At 36.1% G+C, this 24,665-nt stretch overlaps 1 pseudogene; it reads left to right on the top strand.

Moving 5' to 3' along the window:
• Positions 1-565: 565 nt before the first annotated feature.
• LOC126025828 (cytochrome c oxidase subunit 5B, mitochondrial-like) overlaps positions 566-24,665 on the top strand; it is a 41,294-nt pseudogene continuing 17,194 nt past the window's right edge.

Below are 24,665 nucleotides of genomic sequence, written 5' to 3'. Positions count from 1 at the left end.
TTTAATGCATTGTATCTTTAAAGAACAGGCTTGAATGACATTAAGAGGATCAAAATCTCAGCTAAATCAATTTGCCTTGACAGCTGAAGACATCTTTTGTAGATTTTTGCAAAATGATGAAGGTTTTTTTTTTTTTTTTTTAACTATTGGTGCCTCATCCAGTTGTGTTTAGGGATCACTCTGTTGCCACGCTTAGGGAATCATATAAGGCACAGGGAATTAAACAAAGAGTACTATAAAACAGCAATATTTCAAAGATCATTGTACTGGAAAAAGGACAGACCCTCAAAATTAATGTAACCGATTTGAATATGCAAAGACAGAACCTAAAATATATGGTCAGTTAATCTTCGACAAAAGAGCAAAAAGTGGAACAAGCACAGCCTCCTCAAGTGGTCTAGAGAAAACTTATAAGCCACATGAATAATAAACAAATAAAAAGAGATCTCAGACAGCTTTCAAACCCAGACACAAAAGTCAAATAAAAATAATTCTGATATCAGATCTGAATCCCTCAGGTAGGAAGAGGGAAATATAGGTCTAGGTCACCTTTGACCCCTGAGTAATGGGTGAAGAGCAGAGAAGAAAAAAAGAGAGATATGAGAAGAATGGAGAGCAGGAGGTAAGAGGATCTGGGTACAAGAGTGTAAGGAGTGGCAAAGCTATATTTCTGAATGAGCACCAACAATGAAAACAAGAAATAAAACTTCAACCAAAATGAAAAATTATATGCCTGTCAAGGAGGCAGACAGAGATTTTAAGGCAGTTGGGAAGTAACTTGGAGACACTTGAGGACACAGTTGGGAAGGAAGAAGCACTGGTTTTGCGATTGAAGCTGCAATATATAGCTAAAATTTAATTAAAAATAACTGTAAATGATGTTGCTTTGATAAAAAAAATTAAAAGACTTGATAATAGGGGGTAAGGCACTTGCCTTTCATGCAGGAGGTCGGTGATTCAAATCCCGGCATCCCATTTGGTCCCCTGAACTTGCCAGGAGCGATTTCTGAGCATAGAGCCAGGAGTAACCCCTGAGCACTGCCGGGTGTGACCCAAAAACCAAAACCAAAAAAAAAAAAAAAAAAAAGACTTGAAAAGTAGGTTGTGGATAATAAAATACAATGCATAAGTTGTTTATAGTTGTTTATAGACCCCTGGCACCATGAGTAATTTATGATCACAGAACAAGAAGTTAGCCTTGAATACCACCAGTTGTGATCTCAGATAAACAAACATACAAAGAAACCCTCAAAAATTCCAAACAAAAACAAAGTTGAACAGTGTGATAAAATGCAATCAGAACAATATTAGAACAATATTCCTAAATGCTACCAAATAATTATACTGAATCTAGTTAAGAAAATATAGATATTTAGTCAAAATATAAATAAGATTAATGATAAATTTAAAAATCAAGGACTGGGGCCAGAGCAGTGGCGCAAGTGATGCCTTCCCTGTACTAGCCTAGGACAGACCACTGTTTGATCCCCCGGTGTTTCATATGGTCCCCCTACCCAGGGGCGATTTCTTAGTGCATAGGCAGGAATAACTCCTGAGCATCACTGGGTCTGGCCCAAAAACAAAAAAATAAAACAAACAAACAAAAAAACACCAAGGACTATAACTATATATAATTCAGGTAGTAAAAATTCTTAGATAGCAAATTAATAATAAACAAACCTAGAACAAGTTTAGTTGCTTCAAGTAACTTTAGATCACAAGTTATTTTAGATTTTTTAAGACTGCCAGTACCCTGTAGTCCTTCTATAAAACAAAATTGAAGATATAAAAAGAATTATAAGAAGTCATTGGCTCTTAAACAGTAAAACATTATCATAATGCTATTTAGAACCAATTGGGCACTTATAGTAATTTTTATACACAAACTTATGTGAATATATATTGTTATGATGTATACATCATAAATACACATGCCTTCTTTCATTATGTGCATATAAAATTTAACTATTATTATATTATATATATATTATTTTAAATTAATTACTTGATTCTACTCTCAAGAAACCATTGTTCCTTCATTTCTTAGCATCTTTCTCCAAATTTCTTAAATTAAAACCTCCCATTTGCCTCACTAAGAAAGTTAAAATACAAACATCATGAGAAACTTTGAAGAGGTAGAAAGAGATTAATTACTTAGTTAACATTTTTTATTTTACATATTTAATTTATCACAAAATACAGTTTGAAGCTTGGAATTTTGAGTGAGAGAAATCCAATCACACAGTTTAATGTCAAATTTATTCTTGTACTATTTTTCTACCTCACAGTGATGTCACAAATTTGGGGAAAAATGGAAAATGTATGAAAATGTATTAAACAGAAAAGAAAATTTGTAGAATGTAATTATAGATTTAAAACAATGTATTTAATTTTTGGAGTTTTTTTGTATAAATAGAATAAATTCAGTCCTACATGTGCTGATTGAATTTTTCTTCATTTTACAGTGCAGGTATAAAAATGCCGCTTTCCAACAGAATCAGTACATGTAATGGGTAAGTGAGAGAAAAAAAGTTGACTACAAGAGGGAAATATCATTTTACTATATAAAACATACTGGTTAGAAACAAGTATTTTGATTAGATGCTTTGGAGAGCAAGCTACATTATTCTCTTTTAAGAAATGTCTATTCGTAGTTTCATGCAATGACTTGCTTCTTTCAGTTAATTTGGCATTGTGATGAGACAAGCTGTGATTCAACATATTTAAAATTATTTTAAAATACATTTTAAATCATGACAAAAGAGGAATAATTGTGCAAGATATTTGAAAATAAGGGCCATGGAATCTAAATACAAAATGCTGAAAGTTTCACAGCATTTTCTGTAGGGCATTTCGTCTATAATTGTAGAAACTGTAGATACTCACCTAGAAAATATTAAATATGATCCTGCGATTCCGTGTTATTTTAAAGCTTATGTTCTTTGCCATTACTTAGCTGTTAAAGCTAATGTGAATATTACGGTAAAATAGACATATCATGTCAAATTATGAAAATGAAATAGTTACCAAAACCTATGTTTTCAAAAATAAATAACAGAAAAATGCTACAGCCTAAATCTACTTACTGGTGGTAATTTTCACATGATGTTCTGGCATAATATTGAAATCATAACAGATATAAAGTAGAAAAGAGAGGGGTAATAAAAGGTAGATTATTCATAAAAGCAATGTATAGATGCTTGAATAGTAAAGCAAGGAAACTTATATGAGTAGTGAGGGGAAATAATACCTTCTATTTAAATCATATTATTCTTGATGCCAATTTAGTTGAAGTCAAAATTTACCCAAGTATTCTTTATTCTATCAGTATTATTACACATAGAATAAATTAGTACTTTATAAATATTATGTGATTAGTCACATTTTTAGTATTCAAAATTAACCCTCTGTATGGAAGCTGGAGTGTGTTTGACTTGCACACTACTGATACGGACCCGGGTTCTATCCACGGCATCCCCTGTGGTTCCCCAATCCTGCAGGAGTGAATTTTTTTTTTTCAGTTTTTTGGCCACACCTAGAGACGCTCAAGGATTACTCCTGACTATGCTCTTAGAAACTGCTCCTGGCTTGGGGGACCATATGGGATGCCGGGGGATCGAACCGTGGTGTGTCCTAGTCTAGTGCTGGCAAGGCAGGTACCTTAGGCTTGCTCCTTCACTCTGGCCACTGCAGGAGTGATTTTTGAGTGCAGAGCCAGGAGTGACCTCTGAGCTCTGCAAGGTTAGGCCCAAAAGAAAAAACAAAAACTAACAAAAAAGATTAATCCACTATATAATTAGTTAGATCAAAATACATTGTTCACAATTTCAAGAGAAAATTGCTAACTCAATGCCATGGCCACCCGATACTATTGATATCTTTACTACAGAACAAAAATAGAGACCATTTATTTGCATTCAATAATACTCCTCTCGGGAAATAGTGGTCCCATATAGGGGTACTCTTGGAGGGAGTTAGGAGAACCTTATGGGTCGTTGGGGATCAAACCCAGATCAGCTTTGTCCCAGGATACTGCCATGATCCCTATTGTAGTACTCCAGTCTCAGTTATTTTTCTTGTTTTTATACCTCTTCAATAATGTTGCAATAACGATGAATAAGAGGAGAAAAATGTAACAATGCCACAAACAATAAATTATAAGGATTATTTTTTCTTTCTACCATCTCTTTACTTTCTGTGTTACCGTACTTTTGAAATTTTCCTTTGAAATATGTATTTAATATTCTTATGTTGACCTTTCTGTGCTCATGTTGCATCTGAATATTACAATTTTTCTTTAACCTATATACTTTTTTTTACTTTTAGCTATTAATACACTTGGAGTGATATTAAAGAAAATATAAATAATGGATATTCACATTCACATATTAATAACATTGTGTTTATCACAAATTTGAGATCATCCTCAAGTTTAACATTATCACAGTAAAATATTAATTCAACTCCATTGTGGTTTTGCTTAGACTTCCAAAATAAAATCATATTTCTTCAAAAGTCCTATAAAATTTATTCCAACTTTAGTTACAGTAATATGATCTAGATATTTCATTTAAGCTGGACTCTTTCTTTTTCTAACATATATTGTATGTATGTGTATATATATAAATAAATATATATATTCTCTTTGATACCAAGAAATTTAAAACATTCCATTTCATTTATTTCTAAAACACACTCAGAGCTTCCTTTATTCTATATTTTTTCCTAAGATCTTTTCATTGCCTGTATGATTTGCCACAGATCCTCAAAATGCTGACTTGGTTATTCAAAGTTAAATATTGTTAAACATTGTTCCCACTCAAACAATATCATGATTATTTACATCTCTGTTATAATTATGGACTTGAGAACTTTACTGCAACTTTAAAACATAATATATTTATTTAAGCACCATGATTACAAACACTTTTGTAGTTGAATTACAGTTATAGGAAAAGAACACCCGCCTTCACCAGTGCAATCTTACCACCACCAGTGGCATCATTTTCCTCCTCCCACTACACTGCTGTATTCGTGACAGGTAATCTACTTCTCTCACTCACTACTATTTTCATGATAGTTGATAGTGTAATTATTTCTCTAATTTCATTCACTATTCTTTGTGGTAAGCTTCATATCATGGCTGGTCCTTCCAATCCTCATTGTTATTGTCTCTGGGTATTATTACAACAATGTCTTTTATTATTTTTAAATTCACAGATGAGTGAAACTATTCTGTTTCTATCTTTCTCCTTGTGACTTATTTCACTCAGCATAATAGTTTCCATGTCCATCCATGTATAGGAAAATTTCATGACTTCATTTACTCTGATGACTGCATAGTATTCCATTGTGTATATGTACCACAGTTCCTTTAGCCATTAATTTGTTGAAGGGCATCTGGGTACTTTCTAGATTTTGGCTATTGTAAATAATACTGCAATGAAATATACATGTGCAATAAGGCATTCTTATACTGTGCTTTTGTGTTCCTAGGAAATATTCCTAGGAATGGGATAGCTAGATAATATGGGAGCTCAATTGCCATTTTTTTTTTTTTTTTTTTTGGTTTTTGGGCCACACCCGGTGACGCTCAGGGGTTACTCCTGGCTATGCGCTCAGAAGTCGCTCCTGGCTTGGGGGACCATATGGGACGCCGGGGGATCGAACCGCGGTCCGTCTCCTAGGCTAGCGCAGGTAAGGCAGGCACCTTACCTCCAGCGCCACCGCCCGGCCCCCAATTGCCATTTTTTGAGGAATTTCCATATTGTTTTTCATAAAGGCTGTACTAGATGATATTTCCACCAGCAGTGATTAAAATTTCCTTTCTCTCCAAGTCCCTGCTAGCACTGATATTTCTTGTTTGTTGTGATGTGTGTCCATTTCTGTGGCGTGAGATGGTACCTCTTTGTTGTTTTGATTTGCATCTCCCTGATGATTAGTGATGTAGAACATTTTTATGTACCTTGGCCATTTGTATTTCTTCTTTGAGAAAGTGATTATTTCTTCGCATTTGTTGATGGGGTTAGAATTTTTTTCTTGTTAAGTTCTGTCAGTACCTTGTGTATCTTAATTAGCCTCTAATCTGATGGGTATTGGGTGAATATTTTCTCTTATTCTGTGTGTGGCCTTAGTAACCTAGTCACTATTTCTTTTGAGGTACAGAAGCTTCTCAGCTTAATATAGTCTCATTTATTTATAATCTTTCCACTTGTTTGGACAGTGATGTTTCCTCGATAAAGATGCTTTTAATCTTAATGTCATGGAGTGTTTTACTTACATGTTCTTCAATATACCTTATAGTTTTGGGTCTGATATCAGGTCTTTAATCCATTTGTATTTGACTTTTGTACAGGGTATTAGATGGAGGTCTGAGTTTGCTTTTATGCTTGTGGCTGACCAATTGTCCCAACACTTGTTGAAGAGGCTTTCCTTGCTCCATTTTGCATTTATTGCCCCTTTATCAAATATTAATTGATTGTATGTCTGGGGAACATTCTCTGAATATGAAAGTCTATCCCATTGTTCTGAGGGTCTGTCTTTATTCCAATACTATGCTGTTTTAAAGAATATCTCTTTGTAGTACAATTTAGAGTTGGGGAAAGTGATGCTTCCCATATTAATTTTTTCTAAGGGTTGCTCTAGATATTTGAATTTATTGTTCCAAGTGAATTTCAGGAGTGTTTGATCCACTTCTTTGAAAAATGTCATGGGTATTCTTAGAGGCATTACGTAAATCTGTACAAAGCTTTGGGAGTATTGCCATTTTAATGATATAATTCCTCCCAGTTCATGAACAGGTTATGCATATCAATTTTCTTGTGTCCTTTTTTATTTCTTAAAGAAATGTTTTGTAGTTTTCTTTGTATAGGTCCTTCATTCTTAACTTATGTTGAGTCCAAGGTATTTGACTTTGTGTGACGCTAATGTAAATGGGATTGTTTTTAGTTGAAGAGATTGTGTTTCTCTATCATTGTTTGTATATAAGAAAGTCATTGATTTTTGTATGCTAATTTTGTTGCCTACCACTTTGCAATATAAATATATTGCTTCTAGAAGCTTTTTGGTAGAATCCTTAGGGTTTTATAAATATAGTAGGAGCACGGAGGTGTTTCATGTTTTGATTTTGTGTCAATAGGGTATATACCCAGGCTCAGTGTTGCTATTATTGGTCATATAGGAGTACAAGTCTGAATTTTTGAGGAATATTTATATTGTTTTTCAAACATACTTTATTAGTCTACATTCTCACCAGTAATGAATGATGGTTCCTTTTTCCATGCATCTACAGCAGCTCTGGATGTTCTTGTGATGTGTGTCAGTCTCTATGGTATGAGATGATATCTCATTGTTTTAATTTGCTTCTAATTGATAGTTAGGTTGGATTTTCTTATTTTTTATAAAGTTCAATAGTGTCTAATATTTTATGTTAATTCCTTATCAGGTAAGTTAGGGTTAATAATTTCTTCTGATAAATGGGCAGTGCTTGTATATTGGTAATATTTTTCTCTGAGGTGCAGATGATTCTTAGATTAATGTAATTCTACTTGTTTATCTTTGTTTTTATTTTGTTCGTCAGTGGTATTTAATCTTTGAAGATGCCTTTAGCTTCAATGTCATGGAGAGGAGTTTGTTCTGTATTTTCCTCAATGTATGTTAGGGATTCAGATTTTATATCAAGGCCTTAAATATATTATAATTTGATTTTTTGGCATTAAAATATCTGAGTTTATTTCTTTGGATGTTGCTATGCAACACAACTTATTCAAGAGGATCTCTTTGCAATAATTTATATTTCTTGTTCCTTTATCAAAGATGAATTGATCATAAACCTAGCCAATATCTTGGGATATTTAAATTTCTTTCTATTTATATTAGAGTCTATTTTTGTTTCAGTATTGTGCTCTTTTATTTATATTTTCATAGTATTAGAGTTTCAAGTTGGGGAAAAATAATAACTCCCATTTTCTTCTTCTGAAGGATTGGTTTAGATATTCAGATGGGGATGTCTTATAATTCCATGATTTTTTTCAGGAATGTTTAATCTATATCTTTGATAAATGTCATGAGCATTCTTTTTTGGGGGGGACACACCTGGTGATGCTCAGGGGTTACTCCTGCACTCTAGAAATCTCTCCTGGCTTGGGAGACCATATAGGACGCCGGGGGATCGAACCTCGGTCTGTCCTAGGGTAGTGCTGGCAAGACAGACACCTTACCTCTAGAGTCACCACACGGGCCCCATGAGTATTCTTATAGACACGACTTTGAATCTTTACAATACTTTGGAAAATATTGCCATTTTAATGATGTTTTTCCTTCGTATCTATGAGCAATAAATATGTTTCTATTTCCTGTCTCCTCTTTTATTTCTTGAAGAAGTATTTCTTTAATTTTAATATTATTGAAACCACTCTGATTTACAAAGTCCTTCATAGTTGGGTTTCAGGCATACAATGAATCAAGGCCAATTCTACCTCCAGTATCAACCTCCATCCAAGTGCATCCCATAGCATCCTCCCTAATCCCCAGCCAGCCAGCATAACTGGCTCATTTTAAATTTAGAATGTTAACTTTTGATTCCATTGTTGTTGCCTTTGACTTGGATATTTTATTCTGTCCTGTTTTAACAGTACCAATGCACCTGAGAGCACTTGGCAACTGGCCCTTATCTTTCATATTTGTGTTTCTTCTCTTCCATTCAGTTTCTTGTGCCTGATTTTAGGGGGGAAAGCATTTGAATTTTTACCATTTATTATATTTTCTGTGGGATTTTGGTAAATGGTTTTGATCATATTAAGGTAAATTCCTTCAATCCACATTAAAATGTATTTAATATTAAAAATTTGCAAGAAATTTATCAAAGTTTTATAAAAGTATCCAATAAAATCATTTTAAAATTCAAAGTGTTCCTAAGTATATATTTCTCACAAAACATACATATTTTCAGTCAATAGATATATGAGAAATAATCAGTTATATCTTATTATTATAAAAGTGTAAATCAAAATAATAATTATTACTTCGCATCTGTTAGACTATTTATGATCCAAGAGCATGAAACAGGTAGAGTGGTTGCCTTGCATGCAGCTGACACATGTTTAATCTCTGAAATCATATATGGCAACTTGATCATCTCCATGAACAGTTTTTAAAAATGAGGCACTGTGCAAACCTGAGAAATGTTGAGTGTATCCCCAAAGCAAACTGTAACAAAACAAAAAATAATTATTATCAAAAAGGCAATAATTAAAAATGTCGATATTATGGTAACACTTATATAGTCTTGGTGTACTATTCTAATGTTATCATTATAAAAAAACTTTGGAAATTGCTCTGATGAAAACTAAAATTAGGTTTCCATATGTTTTATTCTTTTTTGTCTTTCTTTTTTACCTGCATGATAGATAGAAAATGCTAATGAAAGATGTATATGTATTTCCATTTTATCACACACTGGTAATAATATAAAAGATTTAGAACAACCTAAAAGCTCACTAACTGCTGACATATTAAAAAAGTGAGATAAATTTATGCCAGAGGAAAAACACAAGTGGTAAAATATATTCCTTTTATCTATGTTATCTTTATGTTATTTTATCTTGGTTTAATTCCTGACAATGGAAATAGAATACCTCTGAACATTATGTGTCATAGCCTCCTCATAACATAAATAACATACATATATGAGATATATGTACATACAAAAATTGAATGGGCTAAAAGATATTTAGTAAAAAAGTGTAACAAAAAAGACAATATCCTGTAATTCTAATATAATAATGTAGAGAAAATAAAACAACAACTTAGAAAAACAGAACTTATTTTTTTAAAACAAGACAAGTACAGTGGTTGTCATATGTTAAAGAACTGAGTAAATCATGGGAAAATGGCATAAATGTGTAGGGGGATGATAGAATCTGCTCAGTGGTGATTTTAATATAATATATGCTCAGTTATATACCCAGGATTGCTAATGATGCTCATTTGATATATGTGATGTTATAATGAAAAATTACTTCATTAAAAAGAAATAAAAATATCCAGATAGTTTTCACATTTAAATTTACTAATCATCATTAAATTTTATTTTTAATTTTTGAGTAGGCCCTAACAAACTTCTCCAGCAGTTTTATTTTGTTTTAAAGCAATGGACTTTAAGGAGGAAAACTATGAGATATGTTCAAAATATAAAATAAAAAGTTGTGGAATAGAAAATAAACACAAATGTAAGCAGATTTGCTAATTGTTTTATAACCACAACACATGAGTAGAGAGAATACGCCCTGTTAAAAAAAATACAATAATGATTCAAAGACTGAAGTGTTCCATTAGGCAAGGCTGAATATATCGGCTCTGGTTATTTGATGTCTATGTTGAAGTTCTAAACTTTGCTTGGCTTACTGAGTGTGGTATGGTCCATGGTTCTAACCATATTCAAAAAGGAGAATGGCCACCTGGCTCAGAGTGTAGATAAAATGTTTGGTTTTGTGTGTTACATAATTACCAATGTTTCTCCCTTTGATGTGCCAGCTGGAAACGTTTGTGATGTCCAACTCGCTTGAATGTGGTTTTCAATTTTCTTCTCTATGTTTTATTTTTCCAGAGCCTGACTAGCTTACTCATTAAGTTCTGTTGCATCTCCTCTGACATATAATCATTTTGTGTTAACTGGCCTGGACAATGGGGTGCAATATTCTGGGAAGTTGCTGGAAAAGTTAAGACCCTTGACACTTCTTTGTTCCCATGGCACTATTCAATCTTCATTAGATTTTAAGTTGTTTTTCAAAGTTAGAGTATGGCTGTAGTAAGAACAACGAATTTCATCTTTATGAACAATATCCCATCACTTAAAAACAAATCTGATCATTTATATGTGTAAGAAGACTTTTCCTCGAATTATAATTTAGAACTTTTGACTTTCCAATTCATTGGCAATCAATGTCATATTATTTTCAAAGACAATCACTAATGACATGTTGCATTGCTTGATCAATTTTCAAAAATTAAACTTCTATGATGCTAAAAATTATTCCTTTAGCCTGAGGACAAGTGAGCAATAAAAATGAAACTTTTTAAGCTGCAGCTAATCATAGATTTGAAAATAATTTTTTAGTCATTTTATAAAATGAAAGTTTAGCTATTATATTTCTGGATTAGGATCATTATTCTTGTCTTAAATGATATAGTAGTACATTGGGTATGCTAGGTGATATACTTTTTATATTTGAAAAATATTGTACTACTTACATGCCATTTGATCAGCCATGTTTATAGGTGTTTTCGGTTTTGTGATTTGGATATCACCTCTTAGGCATCCTCACCAATGAAATTCAGAGTATATTCTTGAATATATTCACTATACTAAACTACCAAATTTAATTCAAGGCATATGTAGCTATTTAACCATTCATTTTACCTTGGTTTCCAAAATTAGTTTGAATTAAAATTGTAAAAGTTTGTTTAGAATCATGGATTACCTGCAGACTCACTCCAGTAAACACACAAAGAGATTACTTGATTAACCAATAACTATGATTGGTATTTATAAATCAAGAAATACAAAAACCACATGAAAGATACATGTAAAGAATATTACTTTATTTAGGAAGAACATGTACTTTGGCAATGCAGTGAACTTTACTGCCATGTACAATCCAACTTCTGAGATGAAGTTATGAATTTTATTTTATTTAATTTTTATCTTTTGGGCCACAATCTGCAGTGCTCAGAGATTACTTTCTGACTCTGTGCTCAGGAATCACTCCTGGCAGGCTCAGGGTCTATAGGTGGTTTCGGTAATAGAACCGGGGTCTGCCACCTGCAATGCAAGCTCCCTCCCCTCTGTGCTATTAGGGCCTCCAACTCATGAATATTTTAAAACTGAAGATGTAGAAGACAAAAGCCTACAGGTTTCACTCACAGACCTTTCAGCAACATTTTCAGTGCCAAAAGAAATCTTGAACGTTTTCCTTTTGTCATATAATTGTGTTGTTTTCTTTTAATTTGTGTTTAAAGGTTCTGTCTGGCATATCAAATTTATTTCAAAGTACATATGTTTAGATGCTGTGAGATAATACAATGAGTACATGCACTTGTAATGCTTGCCTTGCATGTGACCTAACAGGATTTGATCTCTACCAACACATATTGTCTCCCAAGCATTGTCAGAAATGAGCTCAGAACCAGGAATAACACCTAGGCATTTCAGAATATGGCCTAATCCTGTTTCCCTCACAGGTAAAATATGAAAAACAAAAATAAAATATCCTTTGCCTCAACTGTAGAATTTTCTTATAATCTTGGAAGATAAATTAGCTTAAAAATATCTCTTACTTACAAGAATCCACTTAAATGAAATGACTCTCAGGAAGTGTCTGCAATTTTTAAAATGTAATTTACTCTCTGTCTAATTAGAAGTCTTACTAAAGATCCTTGACATTGAAGACTAAAATATGTCTCTCTTTGGATAAATAGAATATGTTAAAGAGTTTTGACTATTTAATATTTACTTAGGTTTCAAATGCCTTATATAATGTTAAGATATTTCATACTATCTTTTGATTTATTTTATTTTAAGATAAAAACTCTGAAAACTTTACAGATTTTTTTCTGTTTGGAGATGCATTCTGAGTGTTTTAATTGAGTTTTAAATAGATAAAAACAAAGTAATCATTGTTCACAACTCCCTTGTCAGCTAAGAAAAGAAATACAGAATGTAACAAAAGAGCATCCCTTGATTAATAAGCCAACTATCTTGGGTACAATGAAGTCAATGCTGTAGAGATCACAGAAGGTTTTCTGAATGGTTGTCATTGTTAAAGGTAAATAGTTTACAAGCTGAATATGTAAATGCAAGTAGGAGCTCAATGAAAATGGAAGGGTTGAGAGAGAAATTTATATTAATATTTTAGTTCTTTCACAATATTGCATTATTTGTCTTCAAAGTACAACAGTTTTATGAGTTAATTTTGCTCAGATGAATGTCTTGGTATACTGAAATAATAAGCAAGCAATTCTACACCACTTGACAGAATATAATAATTTATCAATTAGAATTTTTATTTAAAATGCGGTGCCAGCGAGGTGGCGCTAGAGGTAAGGTGTCTGCTTTGCAAGCCCTAGCCAAGGAAGGACCGCAGTTCGATCCCCCAGCATCCCATATTGTCCCCCCAAGCCAGGGACAATTTCTTAGTGCTTAGCCAGGAGTAACCCCTGAGCATCAAACGAGTGTGCCCCCCCAAAAATTTTTTAGTTAAAATGCAATGATTGATATTGCATAAGCAATAACTTTTCTACCTTCTAGTTGAAACACACAGGTGTGCAGGTTGATTTTTATCATAAAGCTAGTTAGTTTAAATCTACAAACAAAAATCCTTAACTATTTTTTGTTTATTTATATTTATTTTTTTATATTCTATTTATTCAGTTTTATTTTACGAAGTGATTTACCTTTTAATCAGATGATGGTACTATGTAATTCTATAATAAAGATCAAAGTGACATGCATATTTTTCTTTTTTATCATTGCCCTTTTCCCTTTCATTTATAACATATCTTATCTTTATGTTATTAATTTATTTTATATTTTAGGAGCTGACAAATACACAGAAATAAATGTTATGTTGACATAAATAATTTTGTATACATGGAATGTACATATTGACATAAAACTAAATATAATAGCGATATATGTGCCTTTAAAATAATGAAAGTTTTAAAATATCAGAGCTCAGAAGGCCATTAGCTGTCTGCCCAGATTCCCAACCATACCTGTAGGAGAGGAGCAGGAATCCTGGCATATGGGATCGTCTGGGTCCAGCTGCAGCCTCCCTCTCCAGTATGAAAAAGCATGGGGGAGGAGTTTGCCTCCTCCCCACCCCCCCCCCCAGAGCTCAGATGCCAGACCTGGCCTTGAAAGCCAGCTTGGCGTGGGGGCTCTCGGTCTCCAGGACTAACTGGTCAGCCCTGGAGGCTTTTGGCCAGCTGTCTGTCCAGATTCCCAGCCATGTCAGTAGAAGAGGAGCAGTAATCCTGGCATGTGGGATCTTCTGGGTCCAGCTGCAACCTTCCTCTCCAGTTTGAAAAAGCATGGGATTGGAGTTTCCCTCTTCCCCTTTCCCCCCCAGAGCCCAGTTGCCAAACCTGGCCCTGAAGACCAGTTTGGCATGGGGGGATCTCAGTCTCCCGGAGTAAGTGGTCAGGTCAATGCCAGGTCTGGCATCTGAGCTCTGGGGGAATGGGGAAGAGGCAAACTCCTCCCCCATGTTTTTTCATACTGGAGAAAGAGGCTGCAGCTGGACCCAGATGATCCCACATGCCAGGATTCCTGCTCCTCTTCTACGGGTATGGCTGAGAATCTGGGGAGACAGCTGGCCCATGGCCTTCTGGGCTGACTACTTAGTCCAGGAGACCGAGATCCCCCCATGCCAAACTGGTCTTCAGGGCCAGGTTTGGCAACTGGGCTCTGGGGGAAGGGGAGAGGAAGGAAACTCCTCCCATATTAATACTGGGTGCCCTGTAGTGGTGTCTTTTCTTACTAATACTCATTTTTGTAACAAATATACTTTTTAAGCATTATCTAAAATGTTCTTCATTCTAGATGGTTCCTAGGAAAGGAAATAGAATACCAAAGATTTGGATGATAATACTCAAATACATCTTTAAAGCCAGTCTTTATGGACATGACTTTCTGTACTGACTCCAAGCATGCCTACTGACTCATGACTCACCCCCACCAAATTATGGACTGTTGCACAATACAGGAATCGGCCTCAGCAAAACTCCCAGCTCAAAGACACTATATGGCTGCATCTCTTAAACTCAATTCCAAGGCCTGTGAATCTAAAAGTACCTTGGCTTTTACTCCCCACAAGAATATATCGAAAGACTTAATTGGGAGTCTTATATTGCCTCTGGAAGCTCAATACCTGTATAAAAATACATCTTAAGATGTGTATTCCTAAATATATAAGTAGCCTCCTCCACCAGTTGTTTTATTTGAATACCTTTTCTTTTTTTTTTTTGAAGTTCTATAAATTATTTTTATTTTTTTATTTAAACACCTTGATTACATACATGATTGTGTTTGGGTTTCAGTCATAAAAGGAACACCACCCACCACCAGTGCAACATTCCCATCACCCATGTCCCAAATCTACCTCCTCCACACCCGACCCCTGCCTGTACTCTAAACAGGCTCTGCATTTCCCTCATACATTCTCAATATTAGGACAGATCAAAATGTAGTTATTTCTATAACTAAACTCATCACTCTTTGTGGTGAGCTTCCTGAGGTGAGCTGGAACTTCCAGCTCTTTTCTCTTTTGTGTCTGAAAGTTATTATTGCAAGAATGTCTTTCATTTTTCTTAAAACCCATAGATGAGTGAGACCATTCTGCGTTTTTCTCTCTCTCTGACTTATTTCACTCAGCATAATAGATTCTGTGTACATCCATGTATAGGAAAATTTCATGACTTCATCTCTCCTGACAGCTGCATAATATTCCATTGTGTATATGTACCACAGTTTCTTTAGCCATTCGTCTGTTGAAGGGCATCTTGGTTGTTTCCAGAGTCTTGCTATGGTAAATAGTGCTGCAATGAATATAGGTGTAAGGAAGGGATTTTTGTATTGTATTTTTGTGTTCTTAGGGTATATTCCTAGGAGTGGTAAAGCTGGATCGTATGGGAGCTTGATTTCCAGTTTTTGGAGGAATCTCCATATTGCATTCCATAAAGGTTGAACTAGACGGCATTCCCACCAGCAGTGGATAAGGCTTCCTTTCTCTCCACATCCCTGCCAGCACTGTTTTTTCTCATTCTTTGTGATGTGTGCCATTCTCTGTGGTGTGAGGTGGTATCTCATTGTTGTTTTGATTTGCATCTCCCTGATGATTAGTGATGTGGAGCACTTTTTCATGTGTCTTTTGGCCATCTGTATTTCTTCTTTGTCAAAGTGTCTGTTCATTTCTTCTCCCCATTTTTTGATGGGGTTAGATGTTTTTTTCTTGTAAAGTTCTGTCAGTGCCTTGTATATTTTGGAGATTAGCCCCTTATCTGATGGGTATTGGGTGAATAGTTTCTCCCACTCAGTGGTGGGCTCTTGTATCCTGGGCACTATTTCCTTTGAGGTGCAGAAGCTTCTCAACTTAATATATTTCCATCTGTTAAATTCTGCTTTCACTTGCTTGGAGAGTGCAGTTTTCTCCTTGAAGATGCCTGTTGTCTCAATGTCCTGGAGAGTTTTGCCTATGTGTTGTTCTATATATCTTATGGTTTGGGGTCTGATATCGAGGTCTTTAATCCATTTGGATTTTACGTTCGTACATGATGTTAGCTGGGGGTCTAAGTTTAATTTTTTGCAAGTGGCTAGACAGTTGTGCCAACACCACTTGTTGAAGAGGCTTTCCCTGCTCCATTTAGGATTTCCTGGTCCTTTATCAAAAATTAGGTGATTGTATGTCTGGGGAACATTTTCTGAGTATTCAAGCCTATTCCACTGATCTGAGGACCTGTCCTTATTCCAATACCATGCTGTTTTGATAACTATTGCTTTGTAGTAAAGTTTAAAGTTGGGGAAAGTAATTCCTCCCATATTCTTTTTCCCAATGATTGCTATAACTATTCTAGGGTGTTTATTGTTCCAAACAAATTTCAAAAGTGCCTGATCCACTTCTTTGAAGAATGTCATGGGTATCTTTAGAGGAATAGTGTTGAATCTGTATAATGCCTTGGTGAGTATTACCATTTTGATGATGTTAATCCTGCCAATCCATGAGCAGGGTATGTGTTTCCATTTTTGCGTGTCCTCTCTTATTTCTTGGAGCAGAGTTTTATAGTTTTCTTTTTTTGGTCCTTCACATTTTTAGTCAAGTTGATTCCAAGATATTTGAGTTTGTGTGGCACTATTGTGAATGGGGTTGTTTTCTTAATGTCCATTTCTTCCTTATTACTATTGGTGTACAGAAAGGCCATTGAATTTTGTGTGTTAATTTTGTAGCCTGCCACCTTGCTATATGAGTCTATTGTTTCTAGAAGCTTTTTGAAGAGTCTTTAGGGTTTTCTAAGTAGAGCATCATGTCATCTGCAAACAGTGAGAGCTTGATTTCTTCCTTTCCTATCTGGATTTCCTTGATATCTTTTTATTGCCTAATCGCTATAGCAAGTACTTCCAGTGCTATGTTGAATAGGAGTGGTGAGAGAGGACAGCCTTATCTTGTGCCAGAATTTAGAGGGAAGGCTTTTAGTTTTTCTCCATTGAGGATAATATTTGCCACTGGCTTGTGGTAGATGGCCTTAAATATATTGAGAAAGGTTCCTTCCATTCCCATCTTGCTGAGAGTTTTGATCAAGAATGGGTGTTGGACCTTATCAAATGCTTTCTCTGCATCTATTGATATGATCATGTGGTTTTTATTTTTCTTGTTGTTGATGTTGTGTATTATGTTGATAGACTTATGGATGTTAAACCATCCTTGCATTCCTGGGATGAAACCTACTTGATAGTAGTGGATGATCTTCTTAATGAGGTATTGAATCCTATTTGCCAGGATTTTGTTAAGGATCTTTGCATCTGCATTCATCAGCGATATTGGTCTGTAATTTTCTTTTTTCGTAGCATCTCTGTCTGGTTTAGGTGTCAGGGTGATGTTGGCTTCATAAAAGCTATTTGGGAGTGTTGTGTAAGCCCTCGCCTTCCACAGACCCTTGCTCTTATAGTTCAGAGTCAGGTCCCACCCAATGGTGGGATCAGATACCAACCAATGGTGGAAGCAGAATCAGGTCCTACCCTAGGGTGGGGGGCAGAATGCCAGGTCACACCCTAGGGTAGGGCACAATCACCTAATCAGATTAGGGTGAGCAACATAGTAATCCCCCAAAATATTTTTTTTTTAATTTTTTTTTTATTTAAACACCTTGATTACATACATGATTGTGTTTGGGTTTCAGTCATAAAAGGAACACCACCCATCACCAGTGCAACATTCCCATCACCCAAGTCCCAAATCACCCTCCTCCCCACCCAACCCCCGCCTGTACCCTAAACAGGCTCTACATTTCCCTCATACATTCTCAATATTAGGACAGTTCAAAATGTAGTTATTTCTCTAACTAAACTCATCACGCTTTGTGGTGAGCTTCCTGAGGTGAGCTGGAACTTCCAGCTCTTTTCTCTTTTGTGTCTGAAAATTATTATTACAAGGGTGTCTTTCATTTTTCTTAAAACCCATAGATGAGTGAGACCATTCTGCGTTTTTCTCTCTCTCTCTGACTTATTTCACTCAGCATAATAGATTCCATGTACATCCATGTATAGGAAAATTTCATGACTTCATCTCTCCTGACAGCTGCATAATATTCCATTGTGTATATGTACCACAGTTTCTTTAGCCATTCATCTGTTGAAGGGCATCTTGGTTGTTTCCAGAGTCTTGCTATGGTAAATAGAGCTGCAATGAATATAGGTGTAAGGAAGGGGTTTTTGTATTGTATTTTTGTGTTCCTAGGGTATATTCCTAGGAGTGGTATAGCTGGATCGTATGGGAGCTCGATTTCCAGTTTTTGGAGGAATCTCCATATCGCTTTCCATAAAGGTTGAACTAGACAGCATTCCCACCAGCAGTGGATAAGAGTTCCTTTCTCTCCACATCCCCGCCAACACTGTTTATTCTCATTCTTTGTGATGTGTGCCATTCTCTGGGGTGTGAGGTGGTATCTCATCGTTGTTTTGATTTGCATCTCCCTGATGATTAGTGATGTGGAACATTTTTTCATGTGTCTTTTGGCCATGCGTATTTCTTCTTTGTCAAAGTGTCTGTTCATTTCTTCTCCCCATTTTTTGATGGGGTTAGATGATTTTTTCTTGTAAAGTTCTGTCAGTGCCTTGTATATTTTGGAGATTAGCCCCTTATCTGATGGGTATTGGGTGAATAGTTTCTCCCACTCAGTGGGGGGCTCTTGTATCCTGGGCACTATTTCCTTTGAGGTGCAGAAGCTTCTCAGCTTAATATATTCCCATCTGTTAATCTCTGCTTTCACTTGCTTGGAGAGTACAGTTTCCTCCTTGAAGATGCCTGTAATGTCCTGGAGTGTTTTGCCTATGTGCTGTTCTATATATCATATGGTTTTGGGGCTGATATCGAGGTCTTTAATCCATTTGGATTTTACCTTTGTACATGATGTTAGCTGGGGGTCTAAGTTTAATTTTTTGCAAGTGGCTATCCAATTGTGCCAACACCACTTGTTGAAGAGGCTTTCCCTGCTCCATTTAGGATTTCCTGCTCCTTTATCAAAAATTAGATGGTTGTATCTCTGGGGAACATTTTCTGAGTATTCAAGCCTATTCCACTGATCTGAGGACCTATCCTTATTCCAATACCATGCTGTTTTGATAACTGTTGCTTTGTAGTACAGTTTAAAGTTGGGAAAAGTAATTCCTCCCATATTCTTTTTCCCAATGATTGCTTTAGCTATTCGAGGGTGTTTATTGTTCCAAATGAATTTCAAAAGTGTCTGATCCACTTCTTTGAAGAATGTCATGGGTATCTTTAGAGGGATGGCATTAAATCTGTATAATGCCTTGGGGAGTATTGACATTTTGATGATGTTAATCCTGCCAATCCATGAGCAGGGTATGTGTTTCCATTTCCGTGTGTCCTCTCTTATTTCTTGGAGCAGAGTTTTATAGTTTTCTTTGTATAGGTCCTTCACATATTTAGTCAAGTTGATTCCAAGATATTTGAGTTTGTGTGGTACTATTGTGAATGGGGTTGTTTTCTTAATGTCCATTTCTTCTTTATTACTGTTGGTGTATAGAAAGGCCATTGATTTTTGTGTGTTAATTTTGTAGCCTGCCACCTTGCTATATGAGTCTATTGTTTCTAGAAGCTTTTTGATAGAGTCTTTAGGGTTTTCTAAGTAGAGTATCATGTCATCTGCAAACAGTGAGAGCTTGACTTCTTCCTTTCCTATCTGGATTCCCTTGATATCCTTTTCTTGCCTAATCGCTATAGCAAGTACTTCCAGTGCTATGTTGAATAGGAGTGGTGAGAGAGGACAGCCTTGTCTTGTGCCAGAATTTAGAGGGAAGGCTTTCAGTTTTTCTCCATTGAGGATAATATTTGCCACTGGCTTGTGGTAGATGGCCTTCACTATATTGAGAAAGGTTCCCTCCATTCCCATCTTGCTGAGAGTTTTGATCAAGAATGGGTGTTGGACCTTATCAAATGCTTTCTCTGCATCTATTGATATGATCATGTGGTTTTTATTTTTCTTGTTATTGATGTTGTGTATTATGTTGATAGATTTACGGATGTTAAACCAGCCTTGCATTCCTGGGATGAAACCTACTTGATCGTAGTGGATGATCTTCTTAATGAGGCATTGAATCCTATTTGCCAGGATTTTGTTGAGGATCTTTGCATCTGCATTCATCAGTGATATTGGTCTGTAATTTTCTTTTTTGGTAGCGTCTCTGTCTGGTTTAGGTATCAAGGTGATGTTGGCTTCATAAAAGCTATTTGGGAGTGTTTCTGTTTGTTCAATTTCATGAAAGAGTCTTGCCAAGATTGGCAGTAGTTCCTCTTGGAAAGTTTGATAGAATTCATTAGTGAATCCATCTGGACCTGGGCTTTTGTTTTTCGGCAGACATTTGATTACTGTTTTAATTTCATCAATGGTGATGGGGGTGTTTAGATATGCTACATCCTCTTCCTTCAACCGTGGAAGATTATAAGAGTCCAAGAATTTATCCATTTCTTCCAGGTTCTCATTTTTAGTGGCGTAGAGTTTTTCAAAGTAGTTTCTGATTACCCTTTGAATCTCTGTCATATCAGTAGTGATCTCTCCTTTTTCATTCCTGATACGAGTTATCAAGTTTCTCTCTCTCTCTTTCTTTGTTAGGTTTGCCAGTGGTCTATCAATCTTGTTTATTTTTTCAAAGAACCAACTTCTGCTTTCGTTGATCTTTCGGATTGTTTTTTGAGTTTCCACTTCGTTGATTTCTGCTCTCAGCTTTGTTATTTCCTTCTGTCTTCCTGTTCTTGGGTCCTTTTGTTGAGCATTTTCTAGTTCTATTAGCTGTGTCATTAAGCTACTCAGGTAAGCTCCTTCTTCCTTCCTGATGTGTGCTTGCAAAGCTATAAATTTTCCTCTCAGTACTGCTTTTGCTGTGTCCCATAAGTTCTGAGAGTTTGTGTCTTTATTGTCATTTGTTTCCAGGAACCTTTTTATTTCCTCCTTGATTTCATCTCGGACCCACTGGTTATTGAGCATGAGGCTGTTTAACTTCCAGGTGTTAAAGTGTTTCTTCTGAGTCCCTTTGGAGTTCACAAATAATTTCAGAGCCTTGTGGTCAGCGAAGGTAGTCTGCAAAATTTCTATCCTCTTGATCTTATGGAGGTATGTTTTATGTGCCAGCATGTAGTCTATCCTGGAGAATGTCCCATGTACATTGGAGAAGAATGTGTATCCAGGTTTCTGGGGATGGAGTGTCCTATATATATCCACTAGGCCTTTTTCTTCCATTTCTCTCCTCAGGTCTAGTATATTCTTGTTGGGTTTCAGTCTGGTTGACCTGTCCAGTGTTGACAAAGCCATGTTAAGGTCCCCCACAATTATTGTGTTGTTGTTGATATTATTTTTCAGATTTGTCAACAGTTGTATTAAATATTTTGCTGGCCCCTCATTCGGTGCATATATGTTTAGGAGAGTGAATTCTTCCTGCTCTACGTACCCCTTGATTAATATAAAATGTCCGTCTTTGTCCCTTACAACCTTCCTGAGTATAAAGTTTGCATTATCTGATATTAGTATGGCCACTCCAGCTTTTTTATGGGTGTTGTTTGCTTGGATAACTTTTCTCCAGCCTTTTATTTTGAGTCTATGTTTGTTCTGACTATTCAGGTGCGTTTCTTGTAGGCAGCAGAAGGTTGGATTGAGTTTTTTGATCCATTTAGCCACTCTGTGTCTCTTAACTGGTGCATTTAGTCCATTGACGTTGAGAGAAAGAATTGTCCTGGGATTTAACGCCATCTTTATTTCAAAATTTGGTGTGTCTTTTGGGTAGTCTTGTCTTAGATTAGGTCTTTCAGTTTTTCTCTTAAGACTGGTTTTGTGTCTATGAAGTTTCTGAGCTGTTTTTTGTCTGTGAAACCATGTATTCTTCCATCAAACCGGAAAGTGAGTTTTGCTGGGTATAGTATTCTGGGTGAAGCATTCATTTCATTCAGTCTTGTCACAATATCCCACCACTGCTTTCTGGCATTGAGCGTTTCTGGTGACAGGTCTGCTGTAAATCTCAGGGAAGCTTGCTTGAACATGATTTCCCCTTTTGATCTTGCTGTTTTCAGAATTCTGTCTCTATCTGTGGGATTTGTCATTGTGACTAGGATGTGTCTTGGGGTGGTTTTTCTGGGGTCTCTTTTGGTTGGTACTCTTCGGGCATGCAGGATTTGATCACATATATTCTTTAGCTCTGGAAGTTTCTCTTTAATGATGTTCTTGACCATTGATTCTTCCTGGAAATTTTCTTCCTGGGTCTCTGGGACTCCAATGATTCTTAAGTTGTTTCTGTTGATCTTATCATAAACTTCTATTTTCGTCTGTTCCCATTCTTTGACTAATTTTTCCATTGTCTGCTCATTTGCTTTAAGTTTTTTGTCCAATCTCTCCTGCTGTATGGAATTGTTATGTATCTCATCTTCCACAGCACCAAGTCTATTCTCAGCTTCTGATACCCTGTCCCAGAGCTTATCCATTTTGTCATTCACTTCGTTTACTGAGTTTTTCAGGCCTGTTAGTTGACATGTTATTTCAGTTTGGAGTTTTGTCATTTCTGCCTTCATATTTTCTTGGTTCTTATTAGTGTTCTGTTCAACTCGATCCATGGTTTCTTGGAGTCTGTTGAGCACCTTCCATATTGCTAGTCTAAAGTCCTTATCTGAGAGGTTGATTAGTTGTTCAGTCATTATCTGGTCCTCAGAATTGTCATCTTCATTCTCTATGTCTGATGCTGGCCTGCGCTGTTTCCCCATTGTCACATTTGTATTGTGGGTTTTTCTACGTGTTGTAGTGGTATTCATTGTCTATATGATGTAGGCAGCACACTCCTCTGGCTCCTCCCTTTCTGGATGGGCTGACTTGCCTCTAAGGGAGGGGAGTCCTCCGTGGATGAAGCCTCACACTGGGTCAAATCTTAGGCCCGAGCATGCAACAGAGAAGACAGTCCAGAGAGAAATGTTTGCTTCTGTGATATAGCGCCGTTCTTAGTGTGATTTTTCCTTCTTGTTGCAATGGAGTTCTTTCCTTAGAAAGAGTGCACGGCCGCGTAGCGAAGCGGAGCGGCCGTGCTCCTCTGAGCCTCTTTTTGCCCCACTCGCAAGAGTTTCACGCAAGAGGACAGTAGACAGACATAGACAGGTCACACTCACAGTCTTTCACAGCTGAGCCCCACTGGGCCGGTGTACTTTCGCGGATTTTCCCCGCCTGGTGTCACACACAGGGAGCCAGCTTTTGCCAATCCCCCAAAATATTTACATACACAACATGGGAGTGTTTCCATTTGTTCAATTTCATGAAAGAGTCTTGCCAGGATTGGTAGTAGTTCCTCTTGTAAAGTTTGAAAGAATTCATTAGTGAATCCATCTGGACCTGGGCTTTTGTTTTTGGGCAGATATTTGATTGCCATTTTTATTTCATCAATGGTGATGGGGGTGTTTAGATATGCTACATCCACTTCCTTCAACCGTGGAAGATTATAAGAGTCCAAAAATTTATCCATTTCTTCTAGGTTCTCATTTTTAGTGGCGTTGAGTTTCTCAAAGTAGTTTCTGATTACCCTTTGAATCTCTGCTATATCAGTAGTGATCTCTCCTTTTTCATTCCTAATATGAGTTATCAAGTTTCTCTCTCTCTCTTTCTTTGTTAGGTTTGCCAGTGGTCTATCAATCTTGTTTATTTTTTCAAAGAACCAACTTCTGCTTTCGTTGATCTTTCGGATTGTTTTTTGGGTTTCCAATTCGTTGATTTCTGCTCTCAGCTTTGTTATTTCCTTCTGTCTTCCTATTTTTGGGTTTTTTTGTTGAGTACTTTCTAGTTCTATTAGCTGTGTCATTAAGCTACTCAGGTAAGCTCCTTCTTCCTTCCTGATGTGTGCTTGCAAAGCTATAAATTTTCCTCTCAGTACTGCTTTTGCTGTGTCCCATAAGTTCTGACAGTTTGTGTCTTTATTGTCATTTGTTTCCAGGAACCGTTTGATTTCCTCCTTGATTTCATCTCAGACCCACTGGTTATTGAGTATGAGGCTGTTTAACTTCCAGGTGTTAAAGTTTTTCTTCTGAGTCCCTTTGGAATTCAGAAATAATTTCAGAGCCTTGTGGTCAGCGAAGGTAGTCTGCAAAATTTCTATCCTCTTGATATTATGGAGGTATGTTTTATGTGCCAGCATGTAGTCTATCCTGGAGAATGTCCCATGTACATTGGAGAAGAATGTGTATCCAGGTTTCTGTGGTTGGAGTGTCCTATATATATCCACTAGACTTCTTTCTTCCATTTCTCTCCTCAGGTCTAGTATATTCTTGTTGGGTTTCAGTCTGGCTGATCTATCCAGTGTTGACAAAGCAGTGTTGAGATCCCCCACAATTATTGTGTTGTTATTGATATTG

This window comes from Suncus etruscus, chromosome 13 (genome assembly GCF_024139225.1).
Source record: "Suncus etruscus isolate mSunEtr1 chromosome 13, mSunEtr1.pri.cur, whole genome shotgun sequence".
NCBI classification, from domain to species: Eukaryota; Metazoa; Chordata; class Mammalia; order Eulipotyphla; family Soricidae; genus Suncus; species Suncus etruscus.
The sequence above is the reverse complement of the archived record's forward strand: the minus strand, read 5'-3'. Positions and strand labels throughout refer to the sequence as shown.